A 14663-nucleotide genomic window follows, 5' to 3' on the forward strand; every position below is an offset into this window, starting at 1 on the left:
AAGACCCCCACAAAAATTGAACCGAAAGACATTTACGACCACAGCAGTAATGGAAGTGTCAAGATATCAACAAACGAGTGGACGGACCGTGTTGGACCTAAACGGCCAAACGTTAACCAACAAAACATAAACATATATCCTGGGATCTCTCTCTCTCTCTCTCTCTCTCTCTCTCTCTCTCTCTCTCTCTCTCTCTCTCTCTGTATATATAAACATCTCACTATAGATTCTTGGTCTTCAGATAGCAAATTTTGCAATAATCTCTCTCTCTCTCTCTCTCTCTCTCTCTCTCTCTCTCTCTCTCTCTCTCTCTCTCTCTCTCTCTCTCTCTCTCTCTCTCTTGTAACTGCAGGTATATTTTACATATATTATATGGATATGTAATATATATATATATATATATATATATATATATATATATATATATATATATATATATATATATATATATATATATGTGTGTGTGTGTGTGTGTGTGTGTAAATATCAAATTATTTAAGGACAAGTTATCTTTTCTCTTTCTAGATAAACGTTTGAAAAAAATTACCACAAACACAAAAATGTTGAAAAAAAAATATCAAAACCCCAGAATGTATTCGTTATCAAAATATTTTACACATCCACTGCATTATAGCTTTTCTTCGTATTCCTTGATAATGTACGTGAGCTTCTTAATCACTTTCTTGACGTCTTCAGAGGTGATATCAAAGTAAAGAACGAAGCGAACAGATGTTTTGGCCATTGTGAAGGACTTGACAACAATTCGTTCACCTAGAGATGCTTCTTCTTCTTCTTTTACCTGTTGGAAATTGTTGGATTTTGGTTTGAATAGAAAGCTAATTAATTTATCTTTTTTATTCAATTATCGTTTTAATATTTCCACCACTCATGTTTTTATATCGTTCATATCTATAGAATAATAAATTGTTTCTAGATTTTATTTTTGATGACTATATTTATAATAAGGTAGAAGAAATTGAGTTATGATATTAAACTGGGAAATAAATTGGTATTAATAATATGCATATATATATATATATATATATATATATATATATATATATATATATATATATATATATATATATATATATATATACAGTATATATATATATATATATATATATATATATATATATATATATATATATATGTTTATATATATACAGTATAGATATATAAATATGTTTATATTTATATACATATATATATACATACATATATATATATATATATATATATATATATATATATATATATATATATATATATATATATATGCATATATTATATATGTATATATATATGTGTTCATATATATATGCATATATGTAGCATATATATACATATATATATATATATATATATATATATATATATATATATATATATATGTGTGTGTGTGTATATATATATATATATATATATATATATATATATATATATATATATATATATATATATATATACATATATATATGTATATATATATATATATATATATATATATATATATATATATATATATATATATATATATAATCAGTTTAGCTCACCGTCATCAATCTGGCACACAGCTGATTTGGAAGAACGACTTTCATGTCACATTCAAGAAGGAGAATATTTGTGTGAACCTCCTCAACATCTGCTTTAATCAGAGGACTCCTGAGATCAGCCACAGCTTTTAAAAGAAAATTAGTAAATATGATTTTCATTTTGCTATAAAATGCCAGAAAAATTATATATATATATATATATATATATATATATATATATATATATATATATATATATATATATATATATATAAATAAATATAGGAATATATTTATATATATATATATATATATATATATATATATATATATATATTTATATATATATATATATATATATATATATATATATATATATATGTATATATATAAATAAATATATAAATATATATATATATATATATATATATATATATATATATATATATATATATATATATATATATATATACTGTATATACATATATATATATGTATATATATATAGAAATATATAAATATTTATATATATATATATATATATATATATATATATATATATATATATATATATATATATATATATACATATAATTTATGAGGTAAAATATACAACCACTTCAAGGAAACATAATATTTACATGTATACAAAAAGAAAATGATATACTAATTCCTGTACTATCTTAAATAACATTTGAAATAACATTAGAAAAAATAAAATATAACTTGAGTTCTGTGGGAGGTGTTTTTCTTACAAAGATAATATCATAATTTTTGAAGTTAATAACTCTAACAAACAAAAACAGATTAACAGGGATAAAATAATAGGTAAAAATATTTAGGAATCATCTGTGAGCTAAAGTCACTACACAACATACCCTGAGCTATAGCCTTAGTATGCTCGTGGTCCTTCTTCATAAGACTCGGGACATGATCCAAGCCGTAGATTCCAGCAGCAGCTAGCATTCCAGGTTGTCGAATACCCCCTCCAAGCGCTTTGCGAAGTCTTCGAGCTCTTTGGTATTGCATGATTAATTTTAGTAGTTGAATGATACTATTGATAAAATTACTATATTACTTAAATTTCTTTCTAATGCCAAAATCTACATTAAGAAATATTAAAAAATTTTCTTGCATATTTTTGTCGAATATCACCTCCAAGCAGTTCGCGAAGTCTTCGAGCTCTTTAGTTTTGCAAGATTATTCTAATTAGTTGAACAAAACATTAATAAAATTAATATGTCCTTGCAATTCTTTTCTATTGGCAAAATCTGCATTAAGAAATATTCAACCTTTTTTCTAAATATTTTTTGTCGAATACCGCCTCTAAGCGCTTTGGGAAGTGTTTGAGCTCTTTAATGTTGCTTGATTAATTTTAGTAGTTGAACAATAATATCAATAAAATTACTATGCTCCTGCAATCCGTTCCTATTGTCAACATCTACATTAAGAAATATTCAAAATATTTCTTTCATATTTTCATCGAATCCCGTTTCCAAGCGCTTTGTGAAGTCTTCGAGCTCTTTGGTATTGCAAGATTATTTTAAGAAGTCGAACGATAATAATGATAAAATTCCTATGTTCGTGTAATTCCTTTTTATTGCCAAAATCTACAATAAGAAACATTCAAAATTTTGCTTTAACATTTTTGTCGAGTGCCTCCAAGCGCTTGTGAAGTCTTCGAGGTATTTAGTATTGCAAGATTATTTTTAGTAGTCACATGATAATGTTAATAAAATTACTGCGTTCTTGTAATTCCTTTTCATTGCCAAAATCTACATTAAGAAATGATTAAAAACATTATTTTATATTCTCATCTGTACCATACTTAAAGAAGGAATTATTGTGATATAATTGATAGGAAGGTAATATGGAGTATAGTAATAATTTCCTGGCATGGCTGAAAGGTTTTTTTAAATATAAAACTTAAAAGACGTCTAAGTATTTTCATAAAAAATTAATGTCTGAGACATATATTCATAATGCTATCATGAATGTATATCTATTGAATGGTGGATACAAAATGGCAGATGAAGGTACATAATGCTGGCAGAATGAGATATCTTTTGGTTAATTTCATCGTTAGAAAGTAATAAAGCAAATGTGAAATTAGAAAGAGGCAGTAACGGTAAAAGAATAAGAGAATTAGGATTAGGTGATTTAGGTGTGTCAGAAAGCATCATAATATAATAGATGAATAAGTCATAAGGATAAGGATAAGGAAGTCGGGAATATGTGGAGAGGAAGAGTACCCCTGGATACAATCCAGTTTATAGCCAGTAGGCAGAAACTCGGGATGAGAAGAAATGAGAAAGAGGGAGAAAAGGAAGTACAGGAGAAGAAATAAAAGAGAAGGGCAGACCCTCGTGCAATGTTAGATAAGTTTTAGGAGCCACCTGAAAGTGCAGACGACTAAGATTGACTAATGAAAGACAGGGAGGGAGTGGAAAAGGTATTTTTGGTTCTCGCATTGTCTAGCCCTTTGCAAGGAGTATGTCTGTCTGGAAACTATTTGATGGCTGGAAAAGTTATGATAGACGATAGCGTGTTGAAGGAGAACGTGTTACAGAACAGGAGATATGCCGGAGTCAGAAAAGTGTATGTAAAAACATTGGCTTTCAAAGGACTAAGGATAAACTTTATCTTTAATGTTTGGATCATTGCTAAAACTACATTTCTGAATGAACGTTGAACATGGATATTGAATGCATATGAAAATAGATATATTCGTAATGATGTAACAAATTCAGAGCAGTATCATATCAATTTGCTTCAGTCAAGTACATAACTAAATCATATTAGATTTATAGGGAAAATAGTATGATTTAAAATGAATTGAAGACTGTAGGAGCAATGAGTCAAAAATCGATTAGATAAAGAGGGGTTCCCTACCTGAAGTACATGTACCCCCAGTGGTACATTTTTACTCTTCAAGGGGTACATTAGATCTGAGAGAATAGCCAAATAGCCAGTGCTGTGCAATACAAGATGTAATCTGCATTTAGATTGAATGATAGAAATCTATCACAATATGAATTTCATTGTTTTTCTTTATACATCGTCAACTTTAGGGGTACACAAGAATGTTTGAAAAAGAGGTTGGGAATCCCTGAGACAGGGGTTCAACATGATAAGTCAAAAGAGAAATAAGAGTATATAAAATACAAGAGGAAGTAAAATACATTTCTAGATAGGTTTGCCACTAATCTGACTCATATATTAAATAAAAGTGAAACCGGGTATTTTTATATATTACAATGGAGATTACATAAAAAAGCATGGATATCAGATAATTATCAAAATATTAAAGATAACTTTATGATATATTAGAGCGTAGATTCCTTAAAAAGCATGACTATTAAATATTTAACAAAATAGAAAAGACAATATATTGAATAATTACTATAAAGTAAAAGACAATATGATTATACGAGGCCTGTCTAAAAAGTATCCGACCTTTATTTTTCCCCTGCGAAATAGAGACGATAGCGCGGCGCCACTCTGCACAGTGAAGGTAGACACCTTCATGCGTATTATCTGAAACTGATGACAATCAGAGACATTGTATTTAGGAGTCCTGAGAGTAAATAATTCACAACATCCATTCAATTACTCGCAGTTTACCTTTCAATAAAGTCTCTGGGTCCTGCAATGACGGATCCCACAGGAGCCCCGAGCCCTTTGCTGAGACAAAGGCAGACCGAAGTGGCGTCTCTCACTAATCTGGCAGGAGGGACTTGAAGGGCTACAGACGCGTTCATGAGACGAGCTGCGTCAATGTGAATTGGGATCCCAACTTCTCGACAGCACTTGCCTAACTATTAGAATTATCATATCATTATCATATTATCAGTATTATCAGTATTATCTTCTATATAGGTGTGGTTATTATTATTATCATTATTATTATTATCATTAGCTAATTCAAGTCAAGTTGGAAAAGCAGAACGCTATAAGCCCAAGGGCCCCAACAGGCCAAAAATAGCCCAGTGAGGAAAGACTACAAGGAAATAGATAAACTACTGTATATATGAAACTAGTTAGAAATCTATTATTATTGTTATTATTATTATTATTGAGTCTTCCTCCTATATCTATGACATCCATCCTACTTTTATGTAAACATCTGTACGTAAATATAATGGAATAGACCCACCAAAACACACACATGTATATATATATATATATATATATATATATATATATATATATATATATATATATATATATATATATATATATATATATATATATATATATATAAGGGTGGGGTGGCGGCTAAAGTTGAAAAAATCTCTGACGGTGGGGAGTCAAATGGATTGACTTCATGTCTAAGAACAGATTCTTGAATTCGACAGGTACATGTACTCGTACAGAGGACTTGCAATGAGCTTATATCCCTGTTGATAGCTCGATTGATAAAGTCGTCCATGCAGGCATTGTTCCGGCTCAGGGCATGGGTTCGAATCCTTGCCCAGCCAAGAGCATGTATCTTAAATGAATTTCCAGTGGACATATATTCCCAAAGGTAGACTTCGGTATCAAATGCCATCATGGTTGATATTTAAATTGATCAAAATCCCGAGTGAAACAAACTTTGAATAAAGCAAAACTTTATTTGTATTCTCATTAATCCTGGACACAATCATGTATGCTTACATTTTCGTTTCCCCAAACTATTATCTCCAACTATATGTCCAGCACCAAATTCCTTAGAAACAAAAAGATCAATATTCGTGCTAATAAAAATGAATGTTGATAAATAATTGTCATTTATCTTTAATAGCTCAATGCAACAGCCACACTTCATCTATACAAATGAATATTGGCTCTTCTTGTTATAGGTATGCTCTGTCTCGTCTGATTCATTTGCAGAGATCATCAGCATCTCTCTCTCTCTCTCTCTCTCTCTCTCTCTCTCTCTCTCTCTCTCTCTCTCACCGACCTTTCAAAATCAGCTTTTTTTTTATATTCTCGAATGGACTATCATCAATTTAAGAACACCGTGCCTCTTTTGTACAGGGAAAGCATTGACGATGAATTATTATCATTATTATTATTATTATTATTATTATATATATATATATATATATATATATATATATATATATATATATATATATATATATATATATATATATATATATATATATATATATATATATATATATATATATATATGTGTGTGTGTATGTGTGTGTGTATATATGTAAATATTTAATGGATTGTTTTAACCTATAATTAACCAAGAAACAGCTTTACAGATATGCATACATTTCCTAAAGTGATGATGATAAGGTTTATTCTATCACTGATTTACACTCTGGAACACCCTTATTAACAAACACGATTTCGAAGGTGGATGACGTAACACAGTCAAGCGTTGGCGAAGACACAGAAATGTGACAATTTTCTTTTTCATTATTTGATTTGTCTTTGTTGATTACGCTGATTATAAGAACATTAAATTACAAGATAGCCATGTAGCTTCTGGCATATAACTATTACTCCCTAAATGATTTGAATCTGTAATGAATAAAGATATTCATCATTTATGGAATTTCCATTTGGCAGCACTGTCCCAAACTCGTCCCACCAACCTCAACTATGTTGATGATTGTTATTTTGGTCACTGGTACAGGGATATGAGTCTATATCCATATGTTCTGATGAAGAAAGGTAATACTAAACACTTTCTTTAGTAAACTCAGTTTGATCCCGATAGTATACGAAAAATTCATACCATTTTCTCATAAAATTATCCATGTTTAATAAGGAAACGATCGTTGAACAATTTACCAACTACCAATTCTCTACCCTCTACCTTCCTAGCACTCTTTTTGGACACACGTGGTCTTCAAATATTTGACTATATTAGTCGGGACAAGGTGCCTCTGATGCCATCTATTGGCGGTAAAGTAAAACTTGTTTGGAATTTGGGGGGTATGTAGAGGAGTCTACGGTATTATGCCTTTCTCAATTTGACGGTATTGTTATTCTACGTAATTTTTACTAACAATACATACCATACCATGAAACATATTAATTATATTTTGATTTCACAAAAGGTAATAGAAAATAACATAAAATAACTATGCAATTACTTGATTGTTTTTACTGATTCCAATACATGTGGCATTCTGGCAGCCCCCTTACCCCCAAATTTAATTTAACTAACGATTGTTTGCTAAGTAAATATTTCTGTGATATTAATTGTAACATTTGTAACTTCCTAAGAATTGAGTTGTCACCAGACAGCAAAAAAACATCAAGTTCACGTGCGTCTGTTTTATAGGAATTTTGTGCCTAAATAGCAACAAAAAAGAAGTAATAAAAACTATAACGAGTGGATAATGGGGATAATTAGCAATTTAGTACTCTCTGCTAAGGCCATCTATTGGCCATGAAAAGAAACAATGTGTAGAGCTCTTTAATCCTTGCATTCTGGAACCTTCCATGACGTCATTTTAGTTTAAAAAGAGCCTGCAGTAGAATTAGCCTACTTAATTTGAGCTTAATATAATTTATACCTGCCACACATATTTCTACATAAGTATCAATCTATCACCCTTTCCAATTAGATAGAATCATTCACGTGAATGGAAAAAGGAACGGGTGCTGCCATCTTTTGACAAGAAGTAAAAACACTCGGATTTTTTTCAAATTTGGAGAAGTGTATGATTACTAGAAGAGATTTTTATAGTAATTTTATTTAATCAATTCATAAAAATCATAATTCCAATAATACTAATTTTCCTATGATTTATAGTCCCCAGGCTATAGTATTTATATGTAAAATACAAATATTGTGTATTAAAAAATATATTGAGCAGATTCCAATATTCTGAAAGCAAAGAGTTGGAACTCAGCCAAAGATTTAAAAACCCCAATTTAACCCAAATATCTTCATATCCGGAGCAAATGCAATGTTAAATAATCATAAGCCTAATTATAGATATCAATGCTCTATAAACTGTGCCTTGTTACATGTAATAATAATAATAATAATAATAATAATAATAAACAAATGCAACCACTTCTATTTCACTGCAGGACAAAGGCCTCACACATATTCTTATTCCTGCCTGGGGTTTGGCCAGTTTTTATCACCACGCTGGGCAACTGCGGATTAGTGATGGTGGGAGACTCTTTTCTGATTGCTCACAGCAAACCAACCTATTATGGGTGATCCTAACTAGTACAGCCATTATTGATCATGGCAATATACGAACCCTTTCGATATGTTAATTTATACCCACTCAGAAAGGGCTATATATATATATATATATATATATATATATATATATATATATATATATATATATATATATATATATATATATATATATATATATATATATATACATACAAATATATATGTATATATATACATACATATATGTATATATATGCATAAATATATATATATATATATATATATATATATATATATATATATATATATATATATATATATATATATATATATATATATATATATATATATATATATATTTTATATATACAGTACACACACACACACACACATATATATATATATATATATATATATATATATATATATATATATATATATATATATATATATTCGTAATACATTTTTATAGTTTATATATGAAATATCTAGTTTAATGTAATCACTGCTCTTTAAAATATTCTATTTTGATTGTTCATTACTTCTCTTGTAGTTTATTTATTTCCTTAATTCCTTTTCCTTACTGGGCTATTTCCCTGTTGGAAACCTTGGGTTTATAGCATCCTTCTTTTCCGACTAGGATTGTAGCTTAGCTAATAATAATAATAATAATAATAATAATAATAATAATAATGATAATAATAATAATAATAATAATAATAATAATAATCCAGGACTAACCTCGTCTAGCCAAGCTAGTGGCAAGACCTTTCCCCCTAGCTGATTATGGGTGTTCTCGATGCAAACCAACCGAGTAGATGGCAGGTGGATGTTATCTGCTCTTATGGAGTCCTTAAGTTCTTCCAAGTCAAAAGTCCCGTCAGGGAGATTCCTAAGTAGGTGAGAGTGGATACCGCCCAGCTGAAGGATAAGATATTTGATGGAAAGAAATATTTGTTTTAATATCTTGATGTGGAATTTATGGAATTGTAAAAACAACAGAGTAAGGATTTTCTTTTAGACAGCTAAATGAAAATAGGGTTGAAAGGCATTTTCTGGATATTTTCAACAATAATCGGTAGCATTTTCTGGGTATTTTCGACAATGATCAGTAGCATTTTCTGGATATTTTCAACAGTGATCAGTAGCATTTTCTGGATATTTTCAACAATGATCAGTAGCATTTTCTGGATATTTTCAACAATGATCAGTAGCATTTTCTGGATATTTTCAACAATGATCAGTAGCATTTTCTAGATATTTTCGACAATGATCAGTAGCATTTTCTGGATGTTTTCAACAATGATCAGTAGCATTTTCTGGATATTTTCAACAATGATCAGTAGCATTTTCTGGATATTTTCAACAATGATCAGTAGCATTTTCTGGATATTTTCAACAATGATCAGTAGCATTTTCTGGATATTTTCAACAGTGATCAGTAGCATTTTCTGGATATTTTCAACAATGATCAGTAGCATTTTCTAGATATTTTCGACAATGATCAGTAGCATTTTCTGGATATTTTCAACAATGATCAGTAGCATTTTCTGGATGTTTTCAACAATGATCCGTAGCATTTTCTGGATATTTTCAACAATGATCCATAGCATTTTCTGGATATTTTCAACAATGATAAGTAGCATTTTCTGGGTATTTTCAACAATGATCAGTAGCATTTTCTGGGTATTTTCAACAATGATCAGTAGCATTCTCTAGGTATTTTTAACAATGATCAGTAGTATTTTCTGGATATTTCAAACAATGATCAGTAGCATTTTCTGGGAATTTTCAACAATTATCAGTAGCATTTTCTGGGTATTTTCAACAATGTTCAGTAGCTTTTTTTGTATATTTTCAACAATGTTCAGTAGCATTTTCTAGGTATTTTCAACAATGATCAGTAGCATTTTCTGGGTATTTTCAAAAATGATCAGTAGCATTTTCTGGGTATTTTCAACAGAGATCAGTAGCATTTTCTGGATATTTTCAACAATGATCAGTAGCATTTTCTGGATATTTTCAACAATGATCAGTAGAATTTTCTGGGTATTTTCAACAATGATCAGTAGCATTTTCTGGATATTTTCAACAATGATCAGTAGAATTTTCTAGATATTTTCAACAATGATCAGTAGCATTTTCTGGGTATTTTCAACAATGATCAGTAGCATTTTTGGGTATTTTCAACTATGATCAGTAGCATTTTCTAGATATTTTCAACAATGATCAGTAGCCTTTTCTGGATATTTTCAACAATGATCAGTAACATTGTCTGGGTATTTTCAACAATGATCAGTAGCATTTTCTGGGTATTTTCAACAATGATCAGTAGCATCTTCTGGATATTTCCAACAATGATCAGTAGCATTTTCTAGGTATTTTCAACAATGATCAGTAGCATTTTCTGGATATTTTCAACAATGATCAGTAGCATTTTTTGTATATTTCCAACAATGATCAGTAGCATTTTCTAGGCATTTTCAACTATGATCAGTAGCATTTTCTGGGTATTTTCAACAATGATCAGTAGCATTTTCTGGATATTTCCAACAATGATCAGTAGCATTTTCTAGGTATTTTCAACAATGATCAGTAGCATTTTCTGGATATTTTCAACAATGATCTGTAACATTTTCTGGGTATTTTCAACAATGATCAGTAGCATTTTCTGGGTATTTTCAACAATGATCAGTAGCATCTTCTGGATATTTCCAACAATGATCAGTAGCATTTTCTAGGTATTTTCAACAATGATCAGTAGCATTTTCTGGATATTTTCAACAATGATCAGTAGCATTTTTTGTATATTTCCAACAATGATCAGTAGCATTTTCTAGGCATTTTCAACTATGATCAGTAGCATTTTCTTGATATTTTCAACAATGATCAGTAACATTTTCTGGGTATTTTCAACAATGATCAGTAGAATTTTCTGGGTATTTTCAACAATGATCAGTAGCATCTTCTGGATATTTCCAACAATGATCAGTAGCATTTTCTAGGTATTTTCAACAATGATCAGTAGCATTTTCTGGATATTTTCAACAATGATCAGTAGCATTTTCTGGATATTTCCAACAATGATCAGTAGCATTATCTAGGCATTTTCAACTATGATCAGTGCATTTTCTGGACATTATCAACAATGATTAGTAGCATTATCTGGGTATTTTCAACAATGATCATTAGCATTTTCTGGGTATTTACAACAATGATCAGTAGCATTTTTTGGATATTCTCAACAATGATCAGTAGCATTTTCTGGGTATTTTCAACAATGATCAGTAGTATTTTCTGGATGTTTTCAGCAACTTTGAATATCTAAAAAAGAAATATTTGTTGCAGTATCTTAAATTGAATTTGTGGAACTGTTAAAACAATTAGAGTAAGACTTTTCTTTTACATAATTAAATGAAAATAATGAGCAGAAAAAAACTAGTTTCAATACTTTTAAGTAGTATTTAAGAAATATTTAAAAGCAATTACAGTAATTGTGAAACACAATCATATCAAGACTTATTTTATAACCTATTTTTTGCAATATTCATCTTTACACATATATTTCTATCAAATTTACCTACTATTTTTTATCAGCATATTCGCAAATATTTCGAGGTGGGCTCGCTTCCAGTACGTCCATCTATTTTAGATCACTTTTTCATAAACAAATATCCCAGTAAGACTTTCTTTTATAATTACATACTTGCAATATGCATTACCTTATACGATTATTTTTAAACAATCACAATAAGACCTTTTTTCATAATCCCATCTTTGCAATATTCATATACTTATACAACACTATTTCTATCACGTATGTTCATCTATTTTTGGATCTAAGTTTTCTATATCATAGATAAAATAAATTTCGAGTTATAATATTAAAGTTACTTTGTAGATACTGCAATATTCATTAGCGTATACAATTATTTTTACTAACATGTTTGCAAACCTTTCCAGGTGCCGTATGTCCATATATTTTAGATATCATTTTTCAGTATCATAGACATAGTAAATTTCAACATATGATATCAAAGTTACTTAGTTAAGCAGATACTGATATTTTAATTCTCGAATTCAGATTAACATTTCTTTAATATTTCTTAAGAATGTCTTAATTCATATCCTGAATTCCTACATGAAATGGAATCCTATTAACTCTCTTGTGAGATATATCCTATCCATACTGACATTATGTATGTATGTATGTATGTATGTATGCATGTACGTATATATGTACTTACCTGAGAAATATTTCCTTGCTCCCATAAATGAATGTGGCTTAGGTTTCCCAAGAGAATTTCGCTGCCTCTCTTCTCACAGTGAGTCATTACTATTAACAGAATATGGATAATGGAAATTACAAATGAATATCAATAAGAAACTATATATATATATATATATATATATATATATATATATATATATATATATATATATATATATATATATATATATATATGTATAGATATATATATATATATATATATATATATATATATATATATATATATGCGTGTGTGTGTATACATATACATATATGTGATTATATATAATGTATGTATATATGTATATATAAATATATATATGTGTATATATGCATATATACATATGTGTATGTATATATATATATATATATATATATATATATATATATATATATATATATATATATATATATGTGTGTGTGTGTGTATATACATATGTGTATGTATATATATGTATATTTATATATATACATATTTATATACACATATATATTTGTATATGATATGTTTATACATATGTATGTATATATATATATATATATATATATATATATATATATATATATATATATATATATATATATATATATATATATGTATATACATATATATATATATATATATATATATATATATATATATATATATATATATATATATATACATACATAATGGTCGAATCCTAGTGTTTTCATATGAAAGGTAAGGTCGCTACCAATCATGTCTCCCAAGGCTCTAAAAGAAGTCGGAACCTAAGTGCTAACTTGGAATGTTTTATTTTTCCTTGTTTCCTTTCCTTACTGGGCTATTTTCCCTGTTGGAACCCCTGAGCCTATACCATCCTTCTTTTACAACTAGGGTTGTAGCTTAGCAATTAATAATAATAATAATAATAATAATAATAATAATAATAATAATAATAATAATAATAATAATAATAGTAATAAATAGCAGCATGGTGAAATTTAATGATCATTTGAATTTCCAATGTTATCAATACATCAAATAGATTATGAATTATTTTGAATACATTTTATTTTTAATAAATTCCATATTATTATTTTACCAAATTATAATACAATGAAAAATTATATATAATAAAAGAGGTTATTTTGAAAATTGTTTATCCCTAAAGAAATCCATATAATTATCATACCAAATTATAATAGAATTAAAAATGATATATCTAATACAAAAGGTAGAATATATAATATTCGAATCCCCAGGAAAACTCACTTACCAGACAGAAGATTTCCCATGGTGCCGCTCAGTACAAATAATGCTGCTTCTTTTTCCAGCATATTTGCAACCTTTTCTTCCAGCGCTGCGAAAGAGACAGAGAAAAAAGGAAATATGATATCAGATATTGATGGTATCAGCAACATAAACCTATTCTTTACACATTCTTTTCTTTCCTCGTATACCTGACAACGCTAAGATAACTGGAATATTCTTCTTCATTCAAGGGATCTCTTGGTTAAGGTAGAAGAGACTCTTTATCTATGGTGGGACTATTCTTTCCATATTATATTCTTACCTCAAAAACCTGACAACAAATATCAAAATATTTTTCTGTATTTAAGAGATTTACTGCACTGTAATTGTTCACTGGCTACTTTCCCCTTAGTAAGGGTAGAAGAGACTCTTTTGCTATGGTAAGCCTATTCCTTACACATTCTCTTCTTTCTTCGCACACCTGAA

General features: G+C 28.5%; 1 pseudogene; it reads right to left on the reverse strand.

The window, feature by feature from the left end:
- Positions 1-574: 574 nt before the first annotated feature.
- LOC137655920 (uncharacterized) overlaps positions 575-14663 on the reverse strand; it is a 28382-nt pseudogene continuing 14293 nt past the window's right edge.

This window comes from Palaemon carinicauda, chromosome 16 (assembly GCF_036898095.1).
Source record: "Palaemon carinicauda isolate YSFRI2023 chromosome 16, ASM3689809v2, whole genome shotgun sequence".
NCBI classification, from domain to species: domain Eukaryota; kingdom Metazoa; phylum Arthropoda; class Malacostraca; order Decapoda; family Palaemonidae; genus Palaemon; species Palaemon carinicauda.